The sequence below is a fragment of the Cyrtonyx montezumae genome, unplaced genomic scaffold (genome assembly GCF_038088225.1).
Source record: "Cyrtonyx montezumae isolate F1298 unplaced genomic scaffold, pur_monq_1.0 scaffold_3, whole genome shotgun sequence".
NCBI lineage: Eukaryota > Metazoa > Chordata > Aves > Galliformes > Odontophoridae > Cyrtonyx > Cyrtonyx montezumae.
Window position 1 is genome coordinate 48,090,441 of NW_027072034.1, and position 13,167 is coordinate 48,103,607.

The 13,167-nt window shown below is 35.7% G+C and overlaps 1 protein-coding gene across 1 annotated transcript in view; it reads left to right on the top strand.

Annotated features, from left to right (window-relative positions):
- POLA1 (DNA polymerase alpha 1, catalytic subunit) overlaps positions 1–13,167 on the top strand; it is a 187,095-nt gene that overhangs the window by 133,147 nt on the left and 40,781 nt on the right.

The following is a 13,167-nucleotide window of genomic DNA, read 5'->3' on the forward strand; positions in this document are numbered from 1 at the left end:
TTGAAACAGCAACCTTTCCTGGAGTTCAAATTCACAGTGGTCCATTGTGGAATATCAAATGAATACTGAATAATAGTTATTGATTTTTATTATTATTTTTAGGAATGGGAACATTTAACTTCATGCTTTGAAAAGTGGAATAAAATTCTAAATAATTTGCATGTAATTTTTTTCAAACCGCTAAGTACAAAGTGATTGAGTCTAGATCCTGCCAGTTATGGCAGTCCCCCTTTTTAGAGTTTAAAAAGCTTAATATATGTGCATTCTTGTACATTCTAAATCTTGAAGTACTTTAGACATAACAAATGGATTTACAGACTATATATAGGTTCACTTACTTTGTCACTGAAGTGCAGCTACCTCAAGGATTGAGCACAGCAGCTGTTTAACAACCTCAAGAAACATTGCATGGCAGCTAAGAGCAAAAGCTGAAGAATACTGTGTCAAAATGAAGCTGCAAAGGGAGCTGGAGGCAGTTGAGCAACATGTAGTCAGTTGAGTAAGTTTGGCCGGTAGGCTCAGGATTAACCAGCAGACCTTAATGAAAAATGCCACCCAGCTTTTAGGGGCCTTGCACCACCTGCAGCTCTTCTGGAGGTCAGCACTTGGCTCTCTATTCTAGAGTCTGCCTTAGCTTTCTTCGTTTAGGGGAAGGCTTACTGACCTTTCTGTGCTTTTGGTAGATCTCTCATTCAAAAGCCACTACAGTAACTTCAAGACAGGGCTGTAGAAGGTTTTTTACGTGCTGAGGAGGTTGCTGTAGGCCACTTTGTTGAGAGGAGTAGATTGGTTTTAAGCAGTCTTGAATGAAAATAAAGGCTAGTAGAGAAACATTAATCTCTAGTAAGAACTGTTCCTGTAGACTTGATTGTTACATGGGGGATTGTTTCACAAAGACTGGGAGAATTAATTCATCACCATTTTGGATTTTTTACTACTTTGATGGCAGTTAATGGGATTCCCTTCTTGAGCAAAAGGAAGTGGGGAAAATTACAGAAGCTATTATTAAAGTAGCTTTTGTTAAAACTGTGTTCTAGGAGTTGAACAGTCGTGATAACAGATACTATCAAGTGTCAGGCTAGTGTTTTTCAGTTTTATTTTTACTTTGTTATAACTTTGCAAGTTATAAACAGCTTATGTTATGATAACTTGGGTGCTATGTGCAACAGCATAATTTGGCCTGTAGAATGCATTATCTTTAGTGCTGGTTCTCTCTCATAAACCTTAAACTTCCTTTGAGTCTTTGTACAACCTGGCAACTACTACTTCAGTTTTTTTGGTAACTTAGGTAAAATGCTTCTCTGCACCGTATATTGTTTCATGTAGAACATCAAAGTCTGCTTCTGTTTTTCATGAGCTAGATGGATTGACAGTAGTTAAACTTTTTGATTGAAAAGGCATACGTGCATTTGTTACTCTGCTTTCATGATCTAGGTGATTTGTGGAATGTCATGTGTCTGAATACCTACGTAGCAGAAGCAGTTAAGACTACTTTTTTGTACTTCCATATGAATGAGAAAATGCTGCCATTTTGTCAGATTTTTATTTTATTGTTCACTGATGCTGAGATAGCCCTGGTTAGATTTTTACATGGGTGATTTTGTGAAGTCAACTGAGGAGTTTCAGCTAGTGCATAATTTAGGAGAGTAATGCGTGGTAAGGATGACAAGGCTAGTGCATTCTTGCTGAAGACCACTCAAAATCCCTCACCTAATAAAATGGCTTGTTGGCATGGAAAACAAAGTTGTAGGGGTTTGGCTGTGTGTTCCTGCTGTCACAGAAGGTTATCTAACCTAATTGATGTCTTCCAGCCAGCTTTCAGCATCATCTCTCCCTCTTTGCTATTGCAGAAACACTCCAAATATTAGAATAGTTATAGTAAAAAAGAACTGTCTACTCCTCTTGTTGGCTGTACTGTAGGAACAAAATTATGCTCTATTAGCTGCACAAATCTTAAAAAAAAAAAAAAGCCTATCTCCCAAAGTTTTTATAAAATTTAACTTGTGCTCAGTTGTAGTCATGTAAGCCTTAAGAAGAGAGTTAAGAGTTCTTGATGGAATACAGCCAGTGCATTGCATTTCAAAGTTATTGATGATGAAGCCCTTGCAAACAAATGATCTATTAAAGATGGCATGCTTTTCCACAGACCATTTCCATTACAGACTTAACAGTGATATGAAGATAAAATGGAGCAGATGCATGAATTTGAATATATGAGAAGGTTGTAAGAAAAGGGTTATGAAGAGAAATGTGTCATTTCAATAATCTGTAGAAGTGAGGGAAATGCTAAACTTTCACAGCTGGCTGCATATGACAGAATTGATCTTGGCGTTTATGCAACCTTATTACCAAGAGTCTTTATTTATTAAGAAGATAAAAAGTTATGATGAGTTTTCTTATGGAAAATAAGGTGAACAAGTAGTATCTCTGAAAAATTCCTTTGGTGGCCTTTGATTCAGGCACCTTGATGTGCACTGTGGAACTGCGTGCTACATGAAAAACCTCCTGTTTGTGAGTAGAGATTGCCATACCTGTAGAAAATGGGTTGCCTTGCTGTGCAGAACCAGATGGAGATTTTTTATAATATAAGATTTATGAATAAGTGTTAAAATTATAAATTTTTGAAAGAATCTTGAGAGTATAAAACAATAATGTTGATTCCTGAAACTGTATTTTGGAGTAAGGAAATTGTATTAGGTGCTCTTGTGATCCTGTCCAGTTAAATAGATGGCTAACTTATCAATGCAAATTTTTTGGGCCAGAAAATTTTGCAAGCTGCCTTTTTCCTATTACTTTTTTAAAATATGGTTATGAAATCCTCTTAAGATCAGCTATTCTGGGTGTCCATATACTAAAATGGAATGTCCTTTTACTTCCTTGTTTATTCATGCCCTATAATTTGGGCACCAGGATGCTGTGTGATACTTTAAAGGTTAAGGTCATTTTCTGTCCAGCCTTACTTAGTGTAAGATTACATGATTGACATTTTTATTGTATGCATGTTGAACAGGTTCCCTAGTATAAGGGAAGGACCTAATATCTAGGACACTTTAAAAAAAAAAAAAAAAAAGAGAAGGAAAGAAAGGAGTTGGCATAAACTATTAGTACCACTCTGTTAAGTTGGTTTTTTTTTTGTTTTTTTTTTTTTTAAATAAAAACTGTTTCCAGATGTCAGGGGAGCTTAAGTTAACAGAAGGTTAAACATCTTGTTGCAGAGATGGAGGTGGATCACAAGTCCTCTCTGGCCTTGTCTAGCACTGAAGAACAATTTATTTTTCTATTAGAGAATAGTACTATGGGAAAATCTTTTTTTTCCTCATTGTTGTGAGTGAATATAACCTTACAGATTTTTTAACTTGGGTTCAGCATTGGTGGTGGTGTCTAGCGTTTCTGTTTTCTCCAGAAGAGATAGAACTCATACCAGAATGTTCTTCACTCTGAAAACTGTGCCGCCATTATTCTTACTTACTATGTAACTGCAGCACTTTCAGTCAAAAACAGGCATTGCATAGGTTGTTACTGCAGTTAGACACCTGATACCTTTTGTCAGCCAATAGGAACCTGTGATTTTTATTTAAACCATCTCTTTCAGCTTCAAATAAAAATAATCACTTTGAGAGGGTTACCCATTAGATGAATCAGTTACTATCAGATGCTGTTTGTCACTAGTTTCTTCCAGCGTGGGAACTTTAATTTAACTCTTTGAAGGCAGTTGTTTAAGGATTTCTATATTATTAAAAATACAATAATTATAAGCTTTTTTAAAATGACTATTCAAACAAACAGTTTTCATTTAACGGGGATGCCTTTCTTGGAAGTACCCTTTCTTCATTTGTTTTGCATAAAATTTATTTATCGGGCTTCATCTAAATTTCTATTCTAGGAAAACTAGCAGTGGAAAGACCAAAATAACCTGATAATTTCATCTGTGTGATGACTCTACTGCCAGTGATCAACTTGGACTCCTTGCACTTGTGAGAAGCAAGGAGATGTCATGCAAATAATAAGTAGGGAAACTGGAAAAATGGCAGTTTACTGTTCTGCCCCAACCCCAGTCCATGTCAGGTGGGCAGTTGATGATTTCTAGGGGTGTGATTATTACGCACAGCCTCATTAACATCAGTGAACTAAATATGAGAAGTTCTACTGCTCATATTATGATGGTCTAGTTACAGTAAAATGTGATTATATGCATTTACGTTTTTCTTTTCATTGATTAAACTCATGGGAAGCACCTGTTTAAAATAACACAGTCTTTCATATCCATACTAGAAACAGTGAAATAAGACAACAAAGGGAGTATGGGATCTCATTATTAATGAGCTACAGAGCTGCCTCTATCACAACTATTAAATTAATTCCAGTTCAGCTGCATGCTTTGGAGTGTCCCATGAAAATGATTAGATTATTTATGTCATTCACATCATTATTATTAGAATTCTTTCATTGGTACATTTACTTCTTTGTATGTTACCAAGTTTCTTCAGTAGCTCAGACAATTTTTGAAGCGTTTGAGAATCTGCAGAACAACCTTCCAGACTGCTATACTGTTATGTAATTTTTTAAAAACTTTATACATCACTTCTTGAATGAAATCTCACAATTTTGGAGTTGGGTGGGGGTTTAGCACTCTTTTACTCCTGGAATGTGCACATGTATACTGAGTTGAGTTGACCTCACCAGTCAGACCTATCAACAGAATCAAAGCCTAAAGGGTTAAATGTTTGCGTGCTCTGAGGTAAACTAATTCTTTTTTGTGTGTAGGTAATCTTAGGGTTGGTTTCTGTCTTCCTGCCTGGGCTTATGAACTGAAGAATGCAGGACAGAATCTGTTTTTTTCAAAGCAGTTTACGAAATAGACATCAGGAGCCATCAGTTTTAGACATGCATCTGGATAAATATGGATCATTAAGAACATTATTAGTTTGGTAGATAATACTGGAGATGTTGTTAAAGAAGATGTTATTAAAACTAAAATGCATCAAAATTAAATGTCTAACTTGATGCCCACGGCACTTTCAGTGCTGAGGAATCCTCTCTGAGTTGTGAAGAAGACTGAAAGTAACCTATTTTGCCCAGACAGAGGTGTAGGAAAACATATGGGAGTAAATTCTGCATAATCTTAAGTACTTGTTGAAGGAGCACATAGCAACATAACAAACTGCTGGTGTTATATATGGTACCTAAATTGCTAGCACTGATTTCAGTCCTAGGGTGACAGACGAAGTTGTCTTAAAAATCATTGACATGTGCTTTTGTACACAACTGTTCTTAATCCTTACATCAGCGCTACCCACAGAAAAAGATTCTTACTCCTGCATGCATGATGTTTCTTTAGCATTAGAGAGCCATTCTACTGTAGTTCGTGAGAGCTGCTTCAGAGACATGAGATTAATAGGTGTGTTGCTGCAAGTCCTTTAGAATGTACTGGAATGCTAAATTTGCTTTAGGCAAAGTAGTGTCCTCTGCAGCAGTCATGTTCCTTGCTTCAGTTTATTAGAAGAGATGAGCTCAAAGAATGGTTCACTAAAAGCGGATAAATTAGGAGTTTTGGGAGGAAAAGTAGCTTTTCAAACTTTTTAGCTCCCTTACTAAAAGCTGGAATTGAGGGAATGAGACCTGAGGGGCTTGCTGAGTATTGAGAAACAGAAATATGGTAATGCAAAGCATTATTCTCAGTTCCCTCTCTGCAAATCAGTTTTGTTTTTGTTTTTATTTTTCTTGCATGGTTTTACATCTAAAACATATTTAGATAAACTTATTTGCTTGTGTATCTATTTATAGTGTTGTTTGTTTGCTAATAAAACAGTTTCTAAATGCTGTACTTGTATTTCTTGAATGATAATAAAGATTCAGCTAAACAAAAGAGCCTTTCACAAACATTAGTAAATTATTTTAGAGGAAAGAAGTGCAACATAACCCATTTCTTAACAAAATCATAATTTAAATAAATGAGTATAAGCTGATCTGCATGCGCGGATTATGTTTTTCTATCATTGTTATAGCCATTTCTTCACATAGAATATATAAAATGTTTCATCTTAACAAAAAACAAACACTATTTTAGAGTTTTGCATGGAAATATATGAAGTTGCTTGAAAGGTCAAAGAATTCTGTTCGATGATTAGAGTCCCTATGGGTGTGGTTGTTGCCTCTGTGTTTTGAGTAATGTTCGTTAACTGCCGAGTGCTCCTCATTCATTGAGTGTATCAGTCAGTTCACTAGAACAAGACACAGTTGTGGATCTGTGTTAGGTTCTTCTGTAACACTCGATAGTTTGGGAATTCTTCCCATGATGCTTTGATTTCTGCAGCAGAGAAACAGCGTTGCTTTACAGAGGTGGTTTGCAGTTTAATGTTGTTTCATAGAACATTTTCTAACTACTTCTTACTGTCCACTCCAGATTGTCAAGGGTCATGTAATTCCAGAAATCCAGAAATTAGTGACTTTGAAGATGCTTGTCTAAAATATAATTATTTCTTTTTTCTTTTTTTTCATTTACACCAAAGAGAGGAAGGATGTGTTTTAAGAGGGTATTTGGTTGCTTTTTATTTTAAACAGTAAATTATTTAAAATGGTCAAATATTCTTGATCAAAAGCTCTTAGAAAAAAAAAAAAAAACAGCTGATCTGGGGAGTCAGTTTCTCTGGAGTAACATTCAGTGCATCTGTGTAGATCCAGTTGTGCAGGTGGCTGGAAGAGTCCTGTTCCAAAGTGACGTGTCTCTTTCATCAGCTGTCCAGTAAAGCTCATTTTATTCGATGTGAAAAAACTTTAAGACTTAACCAACGTTGGTGGTAGCTTGAAGGATTTTTTGTACAATACCCATCTGAAAGTGTAAGCTCCAGACTGGTTGGTTGGCAAATCCCTTGGTTATGCAATACTACTACTTCCAGGGTGAGAAAACAGATACTCTGCAGCCTTTCCACATCTATAAGCTCTGTTGCAGATCACCCTCTTATTTTTTTTTTAACATTTCCTTCTTATTATTTAGAATGCAGTGTCTTTATTTAGATAAAACCAGATCTTGTACTTCTAACTAGAAACATAAGATTACAGATGTGCATATGACAGTGATTGTCTTAGGATCTCTTCTGCATCATATGAGCTACCCATAAACTCCCAAGATAAAATAATGATGCTGTATGTTGCATAGGTTCAACAGATGGGTTGTATCTTGAAGCTGATGGTATGTTGCAAGCCTATTATTTAAGGATGCTTGTGTGTTCAAAGTTTGTTGAAACAGAGCTTAGGGCTTGGAAAGTTCAGTTGTAAAATCATGGAATCATTTAGATTTGAAAGGACCTTTAAGATCAACAAGTCCAACCATCCACCTGACCTACCAAGTCCAATCACCAAGCCATTCTTTTAATACCCCCCCGTGGGCCTTCCTGTCTGAGTCTGAGGTACCATCTTAGAAATCCTCAGCAGAACAGTTCTGACTTAGGACTCCCTCTAGTTTCAGATAATTCATTCAGCTTTTATTATGGCCAGAAAAAAAAAAAAAAACCTGCTATTAAATTTCCTTCCTTTCTATTTTTGTGACTTGTAAATCTCATTAACAGGCAGCTACATTTTATCCAGAGTTTGCTAATGAAAACATTTGGTAATAATAATCTTAAGACTCTTGCTTGGAGGTGTTCTCTTAACACCATCATTCAGTCTGGTGTCTCTTGTCAGCAGGAGTTTTCATCTGTTCTTCACCCAGCTCCTCAGCCATTTTACTCTTCTTATGCTGGAATTTCAATCCGGTTTTTGTAATACTGTTTTTATAATCTGTAACTCTCTGACTAATTACTAAACAGGACTTAAACCAGCCTAAGTTCTTGTCATTTTAGTTACTTAATGGGGAAAAAAAAATCTGACAATATCTAAGAATATTCAGTCCTTTGTCATGCTTTTTTTCTGTTGACCTCCATACTTCATGGGCTGTTTTTCTAAAGAAGCATTTACCTTCAGAGATCGGTGGTAATGAGAGGCTGTGTCAGCTTGGTGCATTGCAGCTGGCCTGTTTGTACAAGAGAATACACAGGGTGTGTAGAACATGGTCTCATGCTTCAGTTTATTGCCATGAAATCACCGTGGCATGGATAGCATTTGGGTACATAAACATCCACAGTGCTGAGCTGTGCCCTCTTTTTGAAAATAGAAATTGCTGCACATAAGGGAGATGATGGAAAATGTGTACAGTCTATACAATCTTCCAGAAGTAGATTGAGACCAGTGGCACTTCCCCGAAAAAATAAATTACCCAAAATTTGCAGCACATTCATATTCAATTTCATCACAGCAGATGCTCATTAGTATGTTGTTATTAATTGGTATTCACTTTAGGTTTTGTTTAAAATGAAGATAATAATTAGGTTTTAATTACTGCATCTTTCTAAGGGGGAGGGGAGGAAATGCCTCTCAAGGCACTGAAGTATTTCCTGTATGCTTCACTACATGCGAGTCTTGAAAGTCTCTGAGACACAATTTTCTGCCAAGAGACTTTTCTGTTTCTTCTTCTTTCTTTCCTATTTTTTAAATATTAAGAACTATCCCTAAGTGGGTTGTTTGTTGGACATTCTGAATCATATCATAATAGCAAGAGCCGCAGCAATCAATTTCTAATCAAATTACCAAAAAGACTTTGCAAAAGTAACTCTCTCAAGCAATTGATTAATGAAGTGGTGCCACTGTTTTGTATTATAATTAATTGAAGTAATACAAATAAATTCTGTAGCCTGTGGAAATTATCTCCTTTGCAAAGCAATCCAGTAGAGTTAGCAGATTTCTTGTTGTTTTCATCATCCTTAAAAGCCACTGGTGGCACAACTGAAAGCAGTGGATGATGGAGTACAAAGTCACAACAGCACAGAGAGGGCCTGCAGAACTGAGGGTGAATCCATTACAGAGGACAGCAAAAGTGCAGGAAACATATCAGAAAATTGTGTAAAGGGTTGTGAGTGTGAGGGGACCATGGAGAAATACAGGAATGTGAGAGATACTAAAGAACGAATAGAAGACTTAAATTCAGTGTAAAGGAATATGGGTAATCTAAAAGACAACGACTATCACATCTTTCTTTGTTAAATACAGAAACTGATAACAGTTAAAAAAATTGTTCTAAGTAGTGGTATTTAGCTTTCTGGCCTGTTCAAAAGTATGTCTTCAGACATGGAACTTTTACACACTGTTCAAAGTGTATTTGCTAGGTTGACGCTATATTTGGATAATAAAAACATAACTAGAATTGTTAGTTCAGTCTTCTACATCTTAGCTGTAGTGAATTTTCATCATCTTCCTTTTGGGTTTGTTTTTCCCTTTTTATTTCCTCGGACCTATCTTAACTGGATTCTCTAGGTCACTGCTTTCAGTTCCTGAAGACACTTTAAAAGATGGTGTGTTAGCTGTTCAGGCTTCCCTGTTACTAAAATGAAGGAGAGTTAGGCAACTTGCTTTTGGAGTTCTTTGGGATGGAATCTCAATCAGCCAACACTGAGGGAGAGGCCTCCTAAGTTCAACACCTATATGCAGCCGACAGCACCTTTCCTTCTGCAAGAAAAGTGCTAGTAAGAGACAGAGCATGTTAATTTCTTCTCATGCACTGAGTTTAGGGTAGGAAGAGTGGTTGCTAGTGATCAAAACCATTCTGTTCCCTTGCTTTCAGAGAGTAATCTTTGGCATTTCTTAAGAAGTTGGAGTAAGGGTGAGCAATGAAAATTTTCCCATGCTAAGTGCAAAATTAAGCAAATCAAGCTTGATCCTCTGTTCTTGCCAGAAGGGCTATAAATCCCCTGTTCTCTGATTACATTTATGGAATTAGGGAGTTCAGGCCATTCCCTGCTTGAATTCTGGCCTTGAGAGAGAAGTAGTGCAAGTATAGAATGTGGCCTTGCTCTGGAGCTCAATTCTCAGGAACCTGTGAGATAGAAGATGAGACAGATGTACCTTTCACTTCTGTGTTTTGCTCAAACATTACCAGTTACAGCATAAATACTAAGCTATTCATTGCTATCAAGCAAGAGTGGATTCAGATGTGTAGAGGCACAGAATACATTCAAATGCATTGCTGCCTTCTTTCCTAATGCATGCTCTAGTGAACATTTGCTGGTGTATATGTCAGCTGAGTAAGATTTTTCTTTTTATACGACTGAGCATTTAGTGCCCTATTATTGTCTTTATTCATGGGAAAATTTGTTCTGCTGATGTTTCTAATGTACTGATTCTATTAAAACACTATCATTTTCTTACCAGATAATCCATGTGATCTCATGTGATTCTTCCTGAGAGGACAGGTTAGGCATTTGCAGTTGTCCTCCTGATTTTGCAATCATATCAAACCCAGATTTCTTCAGATGATTATTTGTTGGCCAAGCACAATAATTTTTTTTTCTCGTGTGTTATTTTTCTAATACAAAATCAATTTTCCTGTTACAGGGATGAATAATGGTGATTGCTATGTGGTTTTGGTTCCTGTATCTGCTTATTGCTGTTTTTAATACAAGGGAAAAAAAAAAAAAGTTGTTTGGTTGCTTTGGTACAAAGTGTTCTTTCCATGAATGCAAGCTGTCAAAGAGGCAGACTTACCTCCTGAAGTCAGTTCTTAATGAAATAAAAAAAAAATCAAACATCATGGAACAAATAAGAACTTCAAAATAGGGTTTTATTTTCTTGTACTCACCGTTCAGTCTTTTATGGTAAGAAAGAAAGAATACATAAATGATACAAAATTTTAGAAGGTCTTATGGTTACTTAAGGGCTGTCAAGTTTTCGTTGCACAAAAATTTACTTTTAAGTCTCAAGTATTACTTGGGTTTGAAGTTTTAGTATGAGAATTTTTTCTTTAAAGTTACAGGTCCTCAGAAATTAAAGAAATACACAATGACAATAGAAGTAATTTCTAACTTTCCTCCAAATTTAAGTCGCCTGTTCTTTAGCTTCATAAGTATACCATAATATTCATCATTGCATGAAAAAAGCCCTTTTGTTCTCCAGTTGATAACTAATTTTAAAATGTGTTGTGAATCTAAAGGGAAGGGAGTATGAGCACATTATCAATTTTTTTAAATAAAAAAATATATAAATTGTTTATGTATATATGTATGTTTGTGTGTATAAATTATTGCATACTGATTTTTGTATTTTCTTTATCCATTTAAACAGTGACTTTCAATTAGCCTGCCTACTAATATCAGGTCACTAAACTCTATAGCTGATGCTTTATTCTTTCGTGTGGGTTGTCATTCGTTTGCTTCAGTTGGCTGGCAAAGGTTGTTGTATATCCATTACCAGCAACACAGCACTTTGCATTTCTGAATTGACAAGCAGCTATATTGACCTAGCGCTTATTATGGGTCAACAGCTGCGTTAACCGACGGAAGGACTGAGGGGCAATTAAAATGAATTGGCAAAAATATATCTTCCTAATTTACTCCAATTTGTTATTTATGCTAACATTGTATGGCTTCTATGGTGACACTAAACAGAATGGACCCAATAATGGCAATTAACATAAAAATATAATGGCTAATCAAATTGACAGCAACTGTTTCTCATCATCTCGACACACAATACATTATCAAAACAAACTATTATGAAGGAGGTAATTTCAGTGTTCTATTCAACCTGCTTCATGTGTGCAGTCAGGGAGATGTGTACCAGCAATTACAGCTGAATCTAAAAAACTAAACAAATAACTTAATCGCTGTCGTCCTCCTTTTTTCTTCTTCAGGAAGCAGTAATCAGGATTTACTAAAAATAACTGGTGTATAATAGTATAATGATGATGCATATCGTAGAATAGCTAATAAGGAATAAAATAAGCTTCTGTGTGTCTTTTTTTAAAATAGGTTCACATGAAGCGGAAAAAAGTGTAATGTTAAAATATATAAAGAAATAACAAAGCAGTAGTAATGGTTGTCAAATGTCTCAACGTGAGTTGCTTAGTAGTTATAGATACTTTATAACCTGTCGATAGAAGTTTAAAATTAGCTGAATTTAGTAACACAAGTTGACATGATTGGGAAGAAAATTAAAAAGCTAAGTGGAAGCAGGATTCCAGTAAACAGAAACAGTTTACCAGTTGCTGTTCCTCTGTGTTTTCAGTCTCATATTCCATGTGTTATACCAAGTGTCAACTTAACATTGGTCTAACATGTAGTGGTTAGATGTTTGTTGATTTTGTAGCTCATTAAGAAAGTCTTCAAGAATTCATATCTATATATATACTGAATGTATTAAAACGAATGGTACTTCCATGCTTGATGCAGTTATAGTCATTTCATTCTTGAAGACTTTTGTGATGCACAGGTCTTCAAAACAATGTTGGTCAATATTTCAATGCCACTATCTTAAATAGCAGGGACTGGAATGTGTTTTTGTTAAATGAGAGTTCAAGAAGAATTAATTTAAAGGGCCTGGTTGTTGTGTGGGCAAGGTAGATCTCATATCTGTTTGAGTAATCTCCTAATGCACAGAATGGCAACAGTGACATGAATGCATACAGACATATTTTTGAAGTACAGAAATAACACAGAGGCTTGACATCACTGACATTTAGAGCATTTAATTGAATATGATATTCCACATGTACTCACTAGCAGTTTTTTGAACTAAAAGTGTGATTATTAACATGCAGTAGCCCTCCGCAGATGTGTGGAGCAAGGTGATGCCATAGCTGCAAAGGTGTATATGCACCTGTTCTTATTTGAATTTTTCACAATTTATGTAACTACAGCTGTGTGTGTGAATGGAGAGGGAGGGAATACAGCCAACACCTGTGTTCATCAAAAGTATACATGAATTCTTTTTCTTTTTTGAGATCGTTGCATTGTACAGTGTACTGAAGCAGTAACATTATTCCTTTGTGCCATCTTTCTTATAACTTTTATTTTGGTCCCAAAGCGTCATACTGGTATGTGTGTCTATGAGAATAGGTAAATGTGATTTGTGTGTTTATAAGGATGGATAAGTTTAGTATGATTTATATGAATGATCTAAATTGTGAGGCAAAAGTGTACAGGGACATAGTTGAAATTTTTTTTGTAATTGTCATTATAGTATTATAGTAATGTGGTATTATAGTATTAATAGTATCACATGGGCTGAATATATCTTTTAGAAAAGTACAGAAAGAATCACCTCTTGATAATAGGCAGAGAAATGGGTACAGGAGACACATTT